The sequence below is a fragment of the Nasonia vitripennis genome (assembly GCF_009193385.2).
Source record: "Nasonia vitripennis strain AsymCx chromosome 4 unlocalized genomic scaffold, Nvit_psr_1.1 chr4_random0003, whole genome shotgun sequence".
Classification (NCBI taxonomy): domain Eukaryota; kingdom Metazoa; phylum Arthropoda; class Insecta; order Hymenoptera; family Pteromalidae; genus Nasonia; species Nasonia vitripennis.
The window spans coordinates 3,107,426-3,126,313 of record NW_022279638.1 but is presented as its reverse complement, the minus strand read 5'-3'; the positions used below and the strand labels follow the sequence as shown (position 1 = coordinate 3,126,313).

At 34.8% G+C, this 18,888-nt stretch overlaps 1 protein-coding gene across 9 annotated transcripts in view; it reads left to right on the top strand.

The window, feature by feature from the left end:
* LOC100679705 (nuclear pore complex protein Nup98-Nup96) overlaps window positions 1-18,888 on the top strand; it is a 429,239-nt gene that overhangs the window by 53,480 nt on the left and 356,871 nt on the right. The gene's annotated exons all lie outside the window — the stretch shown is intronic.

Below are 18,888 nucleotides of genomic sequence, written 5' to 3'. Positions count from 1 at the left end.
GATTCATATGCGACACATAGATATATATTATGACGAGAAACTTTGTTAACTCGTCATAATCTCCCCAGCATACAATAATTGTATCATATTGATGTACAATAGTTACATGTTACAGGTGAAGAGTGGCAGAGCACACTTCGACGATGAGTGGGGAGAGAGAGAGAGAGAGAGAGAGAGAGAGAGAGAGAGAGAGAGAGAGAGAGAGAGAGAGAGAGAGCTCCACACGCGAGACTTAGTATACGCGCGACAGATCCGTTCTAGCTAGCTTACCGAGTAGACGTCTGTTTTCGCTTCTAGACCGCGTGAATTATCTCAATACGCCTCAAATCGAACAGAATGTATGTGATTTCCGAGACTACGGCTCAACTGATAGGGTCTTCGTGCGTCATTGCCTTGAGCCTGTCTGTTGTGCGACTACGCTACCTCGCCTTCGAAGGAGACGTCCTGGGGCTTGAGCTGGTTTCCGAGAGCGAGTAGAATCTACGATCCGTAAGTGTCAGCTCTCTACTTCTCTCTCTCTCTCTCTCTCTCTCTCTCTCTCTCTCTCTCTCTCTCTCTCACTAGCTCTTTCCCGATCTCTGACTACGCCTTTCGTCTGCGTCTCGAACACCCGCGTGTGTGCTCGTGCAATATATTTTGGAGTTAGCACAATATATTCTTTCTTTATTCTACCTAAAGCTTCCTACCTAAAGAACAAATATTCCGGGAGCCAGTAGCAGATTGAGGTTGATTATTTCATCTCGACCGATAATTTGTGGAATGGTTCAGGCAGTTGTGTAATGAAGCTTCCTGCACGTCATCTGCGGCATCAGCGGTGGGTGGGCCAACGGCAGCCGCCATATCACGTTAAAAAAAAACAAATTTTATTATTTCATCCCGGTTGAAAATTCGTAAGTCAATAGTTTTTATAATACTAAAGTGAAAAAAACGTCAGCTGGCTGTATCGCGGTGGATTATACGTCAGCTCCTCATATGAACATGAAAAATAAAAAAGTTGTTTTAGTGATTTCATCCCGATTGAAAATTTGTCAGATGATAGTTTACATAATTATTTGAATAAAAAAAATCGTCAGCTGTATATATGTCGGTAGAAAACCCGTCAGCTGACGCAGTGAAATGAGTAGTGCAATATGTAGGTATGAGCGATGCTCGTTTATTAAAATACATCAGCTGACGAACTTTCCCCCGGCATACAGCCAGCTGATTTATTTGTTTACTACAGGTACTATGTCGACTATTGTCTGACAATATTTCAATCGGGATGAAATAAGTTAACTAAAGTTACTCGGAACGTTGATAATAAGCGTAAATTGGATGGGACGCGTAAATTACGGATTGAATAAATATTCTAACTGGATTTCAATTTATAAAGGAAGAAATAAAACTTGAGAAATAAAGTAATATGTATTAATTAATATATTAATCAATACTTTATGTATTATCATCGTTTATTCAAAAAAAACAGCTGTTATTCTATTGCATCTTCGCTTTGGCTCCTGCTACTTCCATCATCCTCGAAATCATTGTCAGAGTCACTTTCAGATTCCGCCCTTAGATTTTCATCATTATCATCTATAACAAAATAAAACAAAAACCATCAAGTTTATATATACAACATAATCTGATAATATAATTAAAATTTTAAAAAATTCTACCTTCTTCGGGTTGAATCGTTATTTCGGTGATGGTCGTTGGTAACTGGCTCACAAAAAACCAATAAAAGCCGTACTTGTATTCTCTCTCCAGCCATAATTTGTTGGAGGCTCAGCAATGGTAACTTGTAGGTATGCGTGCGCCCACATTTGCGCTACATAACACGCTCTCAAAAAATGTTGGTAGAGTTCCGCTTTGCATGGTGGTAATGGCCGAACCATCAATACTTTTCTTGGGCAAACGGAAAACGTCATCGTTATCGATGTGTTTGTACGTTTTTTGAAACGTTGCTAATCATACGTCGTTAATGCTTTTCAACGATTTGAACCCATACATTTTATAAATAAACTGCTCTATCTTGGCAAAAGTTTCTTCTCTATTGTCCGATGGCGTTGACATCTGAATAAAGCTCTCGGTAAAGTCAGTAGATGTACGCATGATGGTAAACGGGCGCTTTTTGCCTTTTCTAAAAAAGACCGTCTATGACAGTAAATTTAAAACAAGCGCCTGAATTGACATAAATAGTTTTATCATTAATAAACGGTGCCATGTAGTCTTCTGCCCAATTATCAATAAAAAATTTAACGAGTGCTTGTTTAAAATTTATATTTTTTAGTTCAACTAATAACGCCTTTTTCCGCAGTTGATCAGGACCATCGATATGAAAGTTTGCTTGTACCATACCTCGGAGCTTATGTTCAGTGTCTTTGATCGATGGAGAAATATATTGATCAAAGGCAATTACGACAATTTTTGCTCTACTCGTACATATTGTCTGCAGTACTTTCTTTGAAATATTGCCAAAGGTAGCTGGCACATCTTTAATCAGATGTAACATGAAATATCCATCGTATATCATGACATCGGTTGCCAGAGGTGGTTGAGATTGCACTTCTTTTTCTAGTAACTTCATTAATGCCGATTTAAGTTTTACAAATTGATCCGTCAAAGTGACACATAGACAGAGTCACTGGCGTTAATGGATAAGCTAGAAACTTTTCTAAATTGAGTTCTTTTTTTCAAAGAAATATGAAGAAGCTGGCCAAATAAATCGCGCTGCATTCGCAGTTCTACCTCTTTTCCAGCAACCGAAACTTTTTTCTTAATAACAGTGTCACTAAAAGTATAATACTTTGACTTTGAAATAGTCTGCTCGAACTTATTTGGATCATCTACGCAAATTTGTATGAAAACTTCTCGTTTGTCGTTTCCCTTTTTTTCAGCATTGAGCAAGAAATTTTCTACATGTTTGGACGCTGCTTCGCCAGTAGAAATGTTATATAAATAATTATTATCTAGATTATTGGCAAACGGATTCACGGTACGTTTGATTCCATCAATAAATCCGTGGAGCTGTGTTGAATTATGTTTTATTCGGCTTTTTGTAGATCGCAACTGTCAACTTATTCGTAGCACCAGCATTTATAGTCTGTTCGAGAGTCAGATCAATCGGTTGTCTAGAGAAAGGTTTCATCGTCCTTTTAACACCGATTGAGCCCTTCTCAAATTGCAGACACAATCCTGGATGTGACATCTACTTTCAACAAATTATCGTGATATTTCACTAAATATCGTGAATAATTTGGCTGATTGAAAGCAAAAAACAAATTATTTATTTTCGGTAAAACGAATTTAAATATATCGAAATTACCTGTGCGGATGCTTGCATTGAGTAATAAATAATAATCGATAAATTGCACATACTGCATGTACAACTGTGCTGTTTTACCGTGCTTGCCTTCTACTGTTTGCTTTCTAAAAATTTCGTACTTTTCAAGCAAATTTGTCAAATCAGGCTCTATGAATGCAGGTTCACGCGATTTTCTTTTTAAAAACTGTAGCAAATTCAATGTTAATTCGTGGGTTAATTCTATATTCTCTTGTTCGACAAACTTTTCAAAGTGTAACATTTTGAACGCCAACGCTGTTATTGGGTGCAAGCGATTACACCTGTTGAAATGTTTGCCAGCAATAAAACCGTTCACCGATCCGTTGGCAAGCATATCTGCACTCACCATGATGTTTGTTAAGCCACAGTTATCAATAAACTTACCCACTGCCTTAAAATACGCCATAATATGGAAAGCCCCAAGGTGAATGAATAAATTATCAAACACTCCTTTCTCAGTGCTTTGAATTTGTAGAGCTATTTTTGCAATTGCAAGATCGTACGTTACTTGCATGTAATCTTCTCCGCACTCATTAGCCACTGCTTTGCTTTGATGCATAGTCTGCAATACGGCAGCCTTATTTGTTGGTGAAGAATGAATTGTCGTTAAATAACAAATAACTTGCTTAGGGCATGTATCTTCATGCAACAAACTATTAAAACCGACCCACATCGCTGTACCTTGCATATTAAAATAGTGTGAAAGCATCCATGCAAAATTAATATGATTCACTGATTGAAGATTCGGAGTGTTTAAGCGCAATGGTGAGTCAAGTGGCAGCATACTTTCAATAATTCGTGGTCGCTTCGTGTACGGCTGTAGTTCGTGGCTGATCATGTCAAAACTCCGTCTATGTTTAACTAGTTTCGAAGCAGACACGCCATCGATGCTCTCACTGACATTTTCCTCAATATTTTCGCTATCATCAGCTTCCTCGCTTTCATTTTGAAAAATGATGCCAACAGTGTCGTGGAGCGTGTCCTTACCCCCAGTCGTATCTACAAAGCGATCATAGTTGTCGTACGCAACTCCAGTGAGTAAGCCAGGTAATCGCACGATACCATCCGGGCAAATATCGGTGCTCTCGCAAGATGTAAATCTTGCCTCGGTTTCGAGACCTTCTAATATACTATAGCTACAGCAATGCCCGTACCGATGAACTATATTTATAATTTTTTGCTGTTAGTCAAGCTCTTCAACGTTAAGCCAAGACAGATTTGTTTAGATAATTTTACTCTACCGTTGTAAACGGCATATATTACATCTTCAGAAAATGATATTGCTAATGTGACGGTCCTTGTATGTTGTCGTCGTCGGTAATTAGCGCCTGCAATTACTTTTTCATAAAATTTGCTAACTAGTTCAGGTACTTCAGCTTCACCCTCTATCAAATGTTTTGTTTTCACCTCATTAGCTGGAATCTTGTTACATTTTAATTTAAGTATTAATTCGTTTAAAATACGCGCCGCTGCATCTAAAACTTCATGCTTGTGAACTTCGTTTTTAATAATTATGCCCTTATAAGGTTTAACGAGACTTTCGCCTTTAAAAGTTATTATGTTGATTTCTTTGGAAAATTTTTTTAGCAATCTTTCTTTTAAATGATAAGGTTTACATGTCGTATTTGAAACCGGTGTATTATTATTCTTTAAATAATTTATAAACATGTCATTTAAAAATTTCAAAAAAGACTGCTCTTGATTAACTATTTTTTCGGCGACAAATTGTTCAACGTTTTCATATGCCTCTGCACGTATGTCTCTGGTAAAATGCCATTCACGCTTCTCTTTTTCTTTAGATAATTTTGAATGACGCGAGTTAAAATATTCTTGCACGACTTATGAAAGAAATACTCTCCATCTAATGGTTATTGTTGCAGCTTCTGATTCATATCGATATCTTTCTGTCGCAAGAGTTTTTATAGAATCGATACTATTTGATAGAAAAACCGACAATTTTTCCTCACGGCCTTTTACCTTTTTCCTACATTTTCTACAGGAAAAGCAGGTATACAGTTTCTGACCTTCAATTGTATTGTCGGGATCGGCAATGTCAGCGGGCGCTACATCTTCATCCATGTTCTCGGTAGCTAACTCGGAGCCTTCGACTAATTCCGGGTTATCCCTACCAGGGGTAACATTTTCAATTTCCATATTTTCTAAAATCTCCTCAGTTTGTTCTTGCCTAAAAAAAAGCTGTTTTTGTTTACTTTTAGCTATAATAAAATGCTATCTTTATAATCCAAAGATGCAGATATTTTAGTATTTATTTTAACGTTAAATTATAAGACTAGCTAAAATATTGCGTTTATATATGCACTACAGACAAGGATGTAAACAGTTTTAAGTTCGGCAATATTACATTTACATCTTCATAGCATAAAGTAAATAGCGCGTCGGCATCGCACGCTGTAAACAGCCCGGCAGCTGTAATGGTTTTCTCCGAGGGTTTCTCTGTCTATTGTTGTCACGTTGCTTCAACAGCTGCGCGTCGGTTCGAAGTGAAAGTGAATTTTCGCATCATATTTATTTTGAATTTCCCCCAGGCTACATCCTTGATTATTTATTTTTTAAGGTGCATATATATCTATATACTTGATTATTTATATTGTTTTACATACTGTTGTATTGAAGACGACGATCCTTCATTAGGTGCTGATATTGAAACTCTATACTTTGGGGGCAAGGCTGTGAAGCGTCTATAGCAGTTGCTGTGGTACAGGTGAAAATCGGTTATCTGTGCCGGCAGTACAACATCTTTTCCAACTAAATTATTATTTGTTCTACTAACTAATATATCACTACACTTTTTAAATATTTCTTCAGTGAATAATTTTAATGCTTCATTTGTCTTTTGGCAAAACACACAAAATGAAGCCACGTTCGACATTTTCGTATTTTTTTCAAACAAGCGTTGCTCTCGGAGATCCTTTTCGACTAACAGGGCCAAGTGAGGGGATTTGAAACTGTACACAAGATTCAAACGGTCCTAGGGTGGGACAGCTATTGAATATAAGAAGAGAGCAGGTATACGAACCGTTCGAAATGGCAGAGACGGACTGAATATATAGATATACAGTCTGTATATGTAGACTGTATACATAGACGGATTGTGTCTGTGTGTGTGTGTGTGTGTGTATAATATATATATATATATATATATATATATATATATATATATATATATATATATATATATATATATATATATATATATTATACACACACTATATATATATATATATATATATATATATATATATATATATATATATATAAATATATATTGCTTGAAATATTGTCAGATAATAGTCGACATAGTACCTAAAGTAAACAAATAAATCAGCTGGCTGTATGCCGGGGGAAAGTTCGTCAGCTGATGTATTTCAATAAACGAGCGTTGCTCATACCTACATATTGCACTACTCATTTCACTGCGTCAGCTGACGGGTTTTCCACCGACATATATACAGCTGACGATTTTTTTTATTCAAATAATTATGTAAACTATCATCTGACAAATTTTCAATCGGGATGAAATCACTAAAACAACTTTTTTATTTTTCATGTTCATATGAGGAGCTGACGTATAATCCACCGCGATACAGCCAGCTGACGTTTTTTTCACTTTAGTATTATAAAAACTATTGACTTACGAATTTTCAACCGGGATGAAATAATAAAATTAGTTTTTTTTTAACGTGATATGGCGGCTGCCGTTGGCCCACCCACCGCTGATGCCGCAGATGACGTTCAGGAAGCTTCATTACACAACAGCCTGAACCATTCCACAAATTATCAGTTACTCGTTTTTGTACATGACATGACGAATGCTGTATTTATTTATGCATATCACAAGATGTCATCTGCAAATTTAATCCAGATAAAAAAGATGCTGCAAATAATTTTAAACCATTTTCAAGACTAGTTTTTGAGCTAAAAATCGAAAACTAAAAAATATGGATTTTCTATGTCGTACGATTACGAGAGTAAAAAGGCTTTATTTAAGTTGAAATTTTTGGACAGTATCGATCTTTTGATCACCTCAGCTAGGTTCTTTTTGCAGTTTGAAAATGTTTGTTTTATGATTCTGACCATTTTATGGCCATATTATACCATTTTTTGATTTTTGAAAAAAAAACATTTTTGCTTGTTTTGATAATTGATCTATACAATATATTTAACAATTGCCTACTTTTTCCCGCAAGACTTTTCAGATTGACCGTTCTGTTCAATTTTTATGATAAAAAAGGTATTTTAAAAAAAATAATTAATATCTCTAAAACTAAATCGTCAAACGTTTTGATAAAATTTATCACAATGAAAAATGATAATATTTATTTGCTGTAAAAATTTTAAACCATTTTGATGACTAATTTATGAACTAAAAATAAAAAACTAAATAAATGGGTTTTTTATGTCGTACGATTACTGGAGTAAAAAGGCTTTAATTAGGTTAAAATGTTGGTACACTATCGATCTTTTGATCACCTCAGCTAGGTTCTTTTTGCAGTTGATAAAACCGTTTAGTTTAAAAGATATCAGGATTCAAATTTTTTGTCTCTCACCTTGTATATTCTGTATAACTGAAAATTACTATATCTGTTAAACCTAAATCGCTAACTGAAGTTCAGAATGGTTTGAGAAAATTTATGATTTTATGAGATAAAGAGGACCCTATGGTATTTAAATTAATGAGGTTTAAATTTTTTTTAAATTAAATGATTTGATATTGTGATGGCTGTTTGTTTAGAAAAATAATTAAGATTGAAAGGATTTTAAAAATCATTAATATACTATACAGGGTGAGTCATTTTAATCTTTAATCTCAATTATCTCGTTGGCAAAGCATGCCAGCGAAAAAAGTTTCGGGTAAAAGTTTTAGGATTTTTCCCTGGCTATCTGATGATGACCTTGACAATGTCATTGAGCATGACCTTCAAGGTCATTTGAAGGTCAAGTCGATTTTTTCAAATAGAAACCCCTACTTTTGGCACCAGAAATGGAAAGAGCGGGAAATTTTATGTTCGAACATGTGATTTTGGAAACAAATCATCTTTTGTGCGGAAATTACCTTTGACATCAGCCGAACCCAGGATGCACCATCGAGGAGGTTGTCAAAAGGATTTAGCATCCCATTTTTGTTTTATTATTTTTTTTTTTTTTTATTTGTTTTTTTTGTTTTTCCCCTTTTTGTTATTTTTTTTGGTATTTTTATGGAATGTTAACTGGAGTTAACCATTGATTAATTGTTCGAAATTACCGCCGTTTTGTTGGATGCAAAGATCAAGTCGAGCTCTGAATTGTCTTATGGTTCTAAGTAGAACATCTCGAGGGATTGCTGCACAAGCTGTACGAATGCGTTCGATCATATTATCTCGCGTTGTTGGCCGTTGAGCATAAACAATATTCTTAAGATATCCCCATAAGTAAAAATCGAGAGGGGTTAAATCAGGTGAACGAGGGGGCCAGGCAACTGGGCCACCTCGCCCAATCCACCTGCCATTGTAGCGGGTGTTTAAATAATCACGAACAATGCGTGCATAATGTGGTGGTGCTCCATCTAATTGGATCCACATTCTTAGCCTTGTGGCTAGGTCTACATTTTCTAGTAATTCAGGTAAAATGTCTCGAAGTAATCTCAAAAAGTTTACCCCATTCACGTTCTCTTCAAAGTAATAAGGACCAATCAAATAGCCATTGATGATTCCACACCAGACCATAACACTCCAGCGGTGTTGATTGTCTATGGGCCTGAACCAATGAGGATTTTGATCTGACCAATAATGGCAATTATGTCTATTCAATTCTCCAGTGTTTCTGAATGTTGATTCATCTCAAAAAAGAACGTGCCTGAAAAAGTCTTGATCTTGTTGAATCATTCGTATTGCCCATCGACAAAAACGTACTCGCAAAATCATATCATTTGGAGTTAACTGTTGTGTTAATGTTATGTGATAAGGATGATATCTTCTCGCTCTCAATAATCGGGATGCTGTTGATTGAGGTATACCTATTTCTCTTTCTATTTGTCGAGTACTAATGTGAGGATCAAGATGAATAATCGCTAGAATGGTAATAACACGAGGATCGTTTTCGTCGTATTCATGATGACGGCGTTGACGAACAAAAGCTCCATTTCGAGCTCTCTGAGTTAAGGTTTCAATAGTAACATTACTTGGGTGTCTCCTATTGGGATAGCGTTCAGCATAAAGTCTGGCAGCTGCTGCATAATTATTTCGACTTTCTCCCAAAATCATGATCATATCAACGATTTCGTTGGGACCATAATCAGCCATGATCAAAATCAAAATAATTTGTTACAGACCAGTAAACAGGGAAACAGATTTTTTTCAATAATAATTATCGATTTACAAGAAGTAAAAAACACGATTAAGCTTTTCTGCACTAATTTGCTATCTACATAACTGTTAAGAGTAGTTCACTCTCAAAAATTGACACTAATACAAAATAATGGAATGACTTAACTACATCAAGAATTTTTAAAATTGACACTAATACAAAATAATGGAATGACTTTGAAAATTTTTGAAAACTGAAAAAATTACGAAAATTTTAGAAAATATTGAAAATTTCTGGAAATAATGAAAATTTTTTCATTTTTGAACGCATGTCACTCTCTTTTCATTTATGGGGCTAAAAGTAGGGGTTTCCATTTCAAAAAATCAACTTGACCTTGAAATGCCCTTGAAGATCCTGTTTAACGACAGGGTCAAGATGACCATTCGTCAGCCGGGGAGAAAACTGAAAACTTTTGTGGGTAACATTTTCTCCTTGAATGCATTTGAGTTCAGCTAACCAGTTGTACTGTTATCGGCATGACCATTGAATTCAAGGTCAACGCAAGGTCATATTCAAACGTAAAATTTCCCGCTCTTTCCATTTCTGGTGCCAAAAGTAGGGGTTTCTATTTGAAAAAATCGACTTGACCTTCAAATGACCTTGAAGGTCACGCTCAATGACATTTTCATGGTCATCATCAGATAGCCAGGGAAAAATCCCAAAACTTTTATCCGAAACTTTTTTCGCTGGCATGCTTTGCCAACGAGATAATTGAGATTAAAGATTAAAATGACTCACCCTGTATACTTGAACAATATTATATCTATTGGGACTATAAATATTATTGGAGGCAGCTACGTGCCAAAGAATTGGCAGCGGTCTTTTTTAAGGTTATCGGTTTGTGAATTTAAAATGACGACAAGATAAATCTGCAGATTCAATCTAGATAAAAAGGATGCAAATAATAATTTGTGCAAATAGAATTTTTTTTAGTTATTTGTTTGTGAATATGAAACGAAGAATGCTGAATGTATTCATTTATATTGCAAGATGTAATCTGCAGATTTGGTCTAGATAAAAGGAACGCTGCAAATAATTATTTGTGCAGGCATGCACTTTTTTTAAATCTATAAGTTTCTTAATATGAAATGACGAATGCTGTATGTATTTTTGCATATCACAAGATGTAATCTGCAGATTTGGTCTAGATAAAAAGGAATCTGCAAATAATTATTTCTGCAAATATGCTCTTTTTTTAAAGCTATTTGTTTGTAAAAATGAAACGAGAAAAACCTTTAAGTAATAATTTTCTTTATGTAAAGAGCACTCACATGATTGTTTTCAATAGGGAAAGATAAATTAATATTAGACAATATAAATTTCTTAAAATAAACCATTTTTTTTAATACATATTTTAAACAAACATTACAATAAATTATATACTTTGAATAATGTATTGTATATTTTTATTATAATATCTAAATATTTTATTATAAAAATTTATAGTTATATATATTTCCGCAAGCCGTAACTCCTAAAGCTGATGTAAATTATTAATATTTCAACATTCTCATCAATATAGTTATTCCAATTGATAAATTTTAAATGAGATCTCCACTTTTTGGTATATTGCTATATTAGGTTTACTTCTACTCTTATTAAATTTTTTATAATAAAAAATAATTTTTGAAGTAGCAAAACCTTATTAAAAATCACATGCATTGAAGCATTTTGAGCAATATTTTGATTTTAAAATATTAGACATAAAAATTTTAGGTGAAAAAATCATAGTGATTTCACAATCAATAATGTGTCGTTTGATTATTATTAACTGATTTTTATCTTTTCATAAAACTGTTAAGATCCGTACGCAAAATCATAGATGAAATTTTAACTGAAGATCTCACTTGAGATTTTTCAATAAGGATTGTTAAAATAGAAGTATCTTCTAAATACTGACTTATTTAATAATTTAGATAAGTATTGTATAAAATAATAATTAAATAAATTGATCTTCATGTAAGGATATAATATATGATTTGACGAATTCGAAATGGAAGAACAAAATCGTTTAAAAACAACAACGTTGAGTTTCATAGTAAAGAAATTATAATATATTCAACACGCAATTGTAATCATGATAAACGTAGATATTACGCAGCTAAATGTAATGAAGTAGCTGTGGTATTTGTAGGTGGAAATGGTCAGCCACCAGAAGATCGAGATGTATGTTGTAAGGAACCAGTGCCCAGTAGAGACACCCTTATGATCACGTGATTTCGCGATTGCGATAGCATCGGCTTGCCTGCTTGCGGCGCGCAAGGATTTCGGCAGAAGCGCGTCAGCCGGCGACGTGAGTCGTAGCGCGAAGCCGAGAGCTCTTTGACGTACCTCACCAAGCAACAGCAGCGCGTGGCACTATACTTAATAACGAGAAATTGATATAACTCTATTTCTAGATCGACATTAACAAATTAGAAAAGACTCCGTCACGCGGACAAGCCGTAATATCGCCCAATCGAGGCAAGCAGTTGAAAAATATATTTAAAATAGGATTTGAGAATCTGCGCAATATTAAAAGCTATTCCGATTACAGCCGTCTGTGTGATCGCCACTTCCTTCGGGGAAATCTAACAGAAAATCGAGATCAAGGGCCCGACGCCTTTGTACACATCAGATTGATATGTTCAAATTTACGTCTCCGCTCTGTGACAAGTGGACAATCAATTACGTTAACTGCTGGTGAGGTTTGCTTTCGCAAGAAGAGATCTTTTAAATACTTACAAGCGCTTGGCATGTGGATAGAACGGCCGAAATAAATTTAAAAATTGTTATCGTCGAATTTTCTCTCTGTCTTTTAAAACCCATTACTATCAGATTTTTACAATGTATTTATTCAAAATATAGAGCACCTGAAAATATACCGTACATTACTAAACATGTAGATTCTATGTTATAACCACTTAAGTATCCTAATGGAGGTTTCGGATGGATGCCCAGTATCAAAAATAAAAATAATCAAAACAAAATTTTAATGCTACAATTTTATTGTCATAAATTCAGCATTAGAAACGATTTTATTCCTTACTTAAATTTAGGAAAATTAACTCAACAATACATTGTTGATGCTTAAGTAAAAGTTGTAAGTGCACGATTATTTTTTTTTTAATAAAAATCAATGCCAATTAACAACAGATTTATACAAAGGTGTCATAGATCACTTAAAAAATAAAAGTAACGATGACAACGTAAAAATTGGAAAAATGGTTATATTACCTTCTACATTTTCAAGAAGTCCACGATCGTTACAACAACATTTTTTAGATTTAATGACAATAGTTCAAAAGTATGGTAAACCAGATCCTTTTATTACTATGACATGTAACTCTAAATCGAAAGAAATTAAAGAAAATATGAGAAAAAATGAATCAGCTATTGATAAACCTAATTTAGTAGCAAAAGTTTTTAATGCACAAGTTAATGAATTATTAAATAAAATTCTTAAAAAAAAAACATTTTTGGAAAAATAACAAATAATGACTTTCAATGATAATATAAAAGTTAGTAATTTTACCAAAAATTTAAACAATGACTATTAAAAATTGGAGATAGAAAATATTCCAACCAATTTGAAATGGTCAATGGTATAACTTTACTTCCTACAGAACTATTATCAAGAACTCATGAAGATTGCTTTGATAATAATAATGCCAATAAAAATTGCGAAATAGTAATTTTTGCGCCGAATAACAATGATATACTGAAAGTTATTAATAACACTTCAAACAAGATGCAAGGCGATGTAAGATAGTATTTAAGTGCAGATTTATTCAAAGATGATAATAAATAGATGTTACCAATAGAATTTCTAAATTCACGTACGCTAAATGGCCTACCGCCTTATAAGTTACGTTTAAAAGTAGGTGCTGTAATTATTTTGCTGATAAATTTAAATTTAAATGATGAACTTTGTAATGGTACTCGATTAATAGTAAGGAAAATTATGCAATTCTGTATACTGGCAGAAATAATTGACGGTAATCAATTAAGTAAAATTGTTTTAATACCACGGATTAATTTGACTTCTTCAAAGGAAGAAATTTCTTTTGAAATGACCAGACGACAGTTTCTAGTAGGATTAGGATATGCCATGACAATCAACAAATCACAAGGCCAAACATTTAACAAAGTTAGTATCTATTTACCGAATCCAGTTTTCAGTTATGGTAAATTATATGAAGCATTATCCAGGGTAACGTTAAAACAAAAATTTAACAATTTTACTTTCAAAAAAATGCAAGTTTTGAGGATAAAAGTAAAAATAATGATGATTTAAATAAAATATATAAGAAGAATATCGTATATTATGAAATTAATAATAAACTAATAACATATGTCAGTTATTGAAAAGAGATGTGAATGGATTCACGGCATACAGATACCTTATGTATACTTTAATGGAATAGTAGAAGTGTGTGTGTGTGTGTATGTTGACATTTATTTATTGAATCTTTAAGTTTATTTATTCAATAATATTACAGAGCAAAATTACTAGGCTATATGAAAGATACAATGTATAAGTGTTTGAATATAATAATATCGAGGAACTGTAGACTATCTTGTGCTGATGGATTTCTCGTACTAACTGGCTCCGCCGGTCCGGACGCTTATGAACCCTCAGGCCCTATCATAAAACCCCAGGTCAGTTTGTCCTTCTTGAGGGTAGATGACGGTGGTGGGGGCGTATAGCCGATACTGCACATAGCAGATACTGCGTGAATATCGTTGAATTCCAACTATATATATATATATATGGGACGTTTCGCGTCAACCGGACCATCAGTGCACCCAAAATTTGAGTTAACCTAACAAGACGTTTGAGGTTTCAAAATGATCGTCTGGTCAAGAGCTTTTGAAAAAGTTCTGGCCTTGTCAAAAATCCAATGTGGCGCATAAAATATGGAGCCTGAAACCGACGTTTTCATAGCACATTCAACAAAAACAATAGTAAAAATGTTCTAATTTTTGAAATATCCCACCAAAAAGCATGTACAACTCATGATAGGACATATTATTGACAATACTGACGGAATTCCAAAATCAAAAATGGCGGAATCAAAATGGTGGACATTATACCTCCACCAAACCCATTTTACCGCAACAAATGATTTTTGATCAATTTAAAGTATCGATATGGGGATTTGTGAGGTAAATGGTTATAAATGTATTATCGCAATCAGTATTTGTGCACATGAATCTTATATTTTTCCGGTCTATTAGATTTAGAATTATCTGTCTGCGGTTTTTGCACTTACATTTTTCTATTGTTCTGTGTATATGTATATGCCTGCGTGGATGAAAAAATATATAATTTAGCCAAATGAATCAATCTTTAATGACATTTTGTGCACTCTTATCAATTCTGGCTCCTCGTTCGTGGAGTTTTTACTGGTGAAAATGGCTTTCGCCGATATCATAAATTACTCTGTTCCTAGGTTCATTGCCATTTGAGTAATGCATGACTTTCAAAGTTTCATTATTTTCTGGGATAAATCCATGCCCCATTTGTATGTTTGTGACAGGTGGACAGTTTTTAAATCTCTTTGTTAGGAATTGACGAGTTTGTTCGTGATCTTTTTTGGTGTATAAGAAAAATTTTATATTGAATGATCGCCCATTAGCCCATGAATAAAGAGCTTTAACATCTAGAATTGCTTTATTTTTTGCAGCTTGTAAGCTCGGTCTTGTAGCTGCTCTCTGTACTATCGCTCTAACTCCATCGCAACTACCTTTTCCGCGTGCTGTTGCAAAACAGTGCCATTCAGCATCAACGCCAAAATCTCTCTTATGACTCATTAAACTACTCATTTCATAACAATTTTTAAACTGCTGTTTATCACCATCAGAAGCATATATTACCTTTTTTACTGTGGGACAAACCTTGCGAATTTCAGGTATAAGCTTTTACTGCATTATGTATACTGCAGTGGCATCATGAGTCGTACAGTCGAACATAAATACTGTACTGAAATGCTTTAGCTTGCCTTCAGATTTATAATAAACAACAGCAGAAAAAATAGTACTTTGATCATTATTAAAATGAAATGCCTGTGTAGCATCTTGGGCTGTAAAAGCATAGTTCTCAGCAAAATCCAATTGAGCAAGAACCTCTTTATCTGAAAGATTATTTTTCTTCCCAGAAATAAACTTTGATTGTTCCTTAGCGATGAAGTGATGAGGTATCAACTTTTCTAGGCTAGAACATAAAGTTTCAATAAATTCTTGCGATGTTAGGCATTGTTTTATCAAAGTGTATCTATCGGTTGATTGCCACGTGCTGAAGATGACTTGATCAATATTGTGCTCATCCATAATGTTCTCAACGTAATTAGAAAACTTTTGAATGTCTGGACAAAATTTGCATTCATTCAAATAACAACTTGGTTTGGGATCCTCACATAGAACGAAATTCAAACAATCTTTATAATTCTTCAGAATATTGTTTGAGATTTTTTCTATATTTACTGCGTCAATCATCGCCTTGAAATTTTGGTGTATCGTACATACACATACATTGTGTGTACCAGAGGATCCTGCAAAGACACAACATTTTGGTCTCAGTTCCGCAAACTTGGTAAGCCCAATCGGATGTTCAGGAAACTGTTCTTTAAATTGATTATGAAGGTTCTTAATATCAGTAAGTAATAATCTTTTCTGCACTTTTATTTTTTCACCATATAAATAAATACTGACGGTATCTTTTTTATTTGGCATAATTCTGCTGTTAAGATCATTTTCATAAAAATCATCAACTTTCTGAGTAGTTTCTGCAGGTAATGTTTTTCCACGTTTTGCAACAGGAGAAGCCAAAACTCCATCTGATTCTCTTAACTGTTTTGCTTTACGAGACATTCTGTGAGACACACCAAATTGGTTCATAATTTTACGTATTGCCCAGTGTTCGGGCAAAATAGTAAGAATACTGACACGTAATGGATCGTTCTCCGGCAGGGATTGGAATTTGTTTTTAAGTCCAGTTAAAATATCTGTAAGATCATCTTGCATAGGTGCATCCGTGTTTGAAACCGAAGGTGAGTCAGTCTCTGATTCAAAATCAACACTCATACTGACGTTTGGAGATGACAAATCATGTAGTTTGTAAAAGGATTTTCTACATGTATCACAAATCAGTGAAGATGTTGGATAATCAGGATAAACGTCTTGAAATTCTTTGGAGATCTTCCTAAGAGATTTGCTGTGTCCTGTATTAATATCAAATGGATTAACGCATCTATCGATACGATATTTTTTCGCAGGAGAAGACATTGTTGTAGGATATGAGAAAGCACAACCAAAACAAAAAAAATGTTAGAAATAACAAAATTACGGCTAGTACAGTTGAACGAGGAGTTGCCGATAAAGTAATACTTACTCAACAACTGCCTTAAAAAGGATGTTAAGAAGAAGTCGCCAATGTATCTATTAATGTACCTATTAACTATCCTAAAAAGGACTGTTGGAGAAAAAGTCGCCGATGAAGAAAGCATTCCTTGAAGAAAATATTCCTTTCTATGGGTTGCTAAACGTGGGAAGGGGTTGGGGGTGTAGGTAAAAAAGAGAGATGAAATAAATCACTTGAAAGCAATAAATACCTTTGCCACAAAACAGTTTTATTTGCTGAAGTCTTTGCACAAGTTGTCATTGGACACGAGCCGTGTACTTGCAGCATTAGGCTGTTGGAAGAGGGGCGAGGTACAGCGCTGGACCCGGCCTCCTTATGTGCCCTCGCGACGCTACTTTACTTGTGGGTAATGCGCAGCCGCCTAGCGGCGCGCCGCGGTGATAAGCGCTGCAGCGTGGGTGGCGTGTTCGACGGGTTACGCGTTAGCAGGGGCTTTTCGCGAGAGAGCCTGCGGGTGGGTTATGACAAATATCCGCCAGTTTATATTGGCCATATTGAATTTTGAAATTACGAGGTTACAATAAGATTCAGCGGACCCTTAAACTCCCATAGTGATACTTTAAACTGATTTAAAATCGTTCATTGCGGTAAAATAGTTTTGGTGGTTGTATAATGTCCGCCATTTTGGATCGGCCATTTTGGATTTTAAAATTTCGAGGTTAAAATAGTGTGCAGTGGCCCCAAAAACCCTCATATCGATACTTTAAAGTGATCTAAAATCATTTGTTGCGGTAAAATTGGTTTGGTGGTGGTATAATGTCCACGATTTTGATTCCGCCATTTTTGATTTTGGAATTCCGTCAGCATTGTCAATAATATGTCCTATCATGAGTTGTACATGCTTTTTGGTGGGATATTTCAAAAATTAGAACATTTTTACTATTGTTTTTGTTGAATGTGCTATGAAAACGTGGGTTTCAGGCTCCATATTTTATGCGCCACATTGGATTTTTGACAAGGCCAGAACTTTTTCAAATGCCCTTGACCAGACGATCATTTTGAGACCTCAAACGTCTTGTTAGGTTAACCCAAATTTTGGGTGCACTGATGGTCCGGTTGACATGAAACGTCCCATATATATATATATATGGGATATATTAACGGGCTAATAATATATATATAAATATATTAACGGGCTGTACATTGGATCAACGAATAACTTGTTAAACGACTAGATCGCGTTCCCTCCATGCGGGGGAGGACTCCTCTCCGCCGGCGAAACACCTCCGTTGCGTGCAGCTGTCTTAGCTGCTTCTGTTTAGCTGGGTCTACGCGCCGCCTTGCGCGTGCTCGGCTGCTCAACTGCGTTAGATAAGTACTAATAAATAACGCCCGCGGAGGCGGCGGTATTCGCAGGAAGGAACAGGACTCGCAAGTAAACGAGCGAGGTTTAGAAATGACTAATCTCCCTGATTCTGCAATGAATCCAACCTACTTTGAGCTTTTTCTTGCGATATATTTTCTCTATTTTTCTATTACCACGTATATTTTTACAGTAATGAAGACTTTGAACTAATCTTTTTTTTCTCTGTTGCGCCACTTCCCTATCCGCAACCTGTAAACGCGCCACGTAATATAGAAGGGTGCTCTTATCTTCTGAAAAGGTTTTCAAAGTCTGTGTGTGCATGTGTTTATTACACATGCAAGTATAATGTATGAGTGCTTTTTTTATATTCAAGTGGCATTACGAAGATTTTTTTCGTAAAAACCCAATAATCTGCCTTAAAGGATATTACTAATTTACGGACTAACCAGCTAAACAGGTTGAGTTTCTAAACAAAAAATTGCGTGCTTTAAGGCA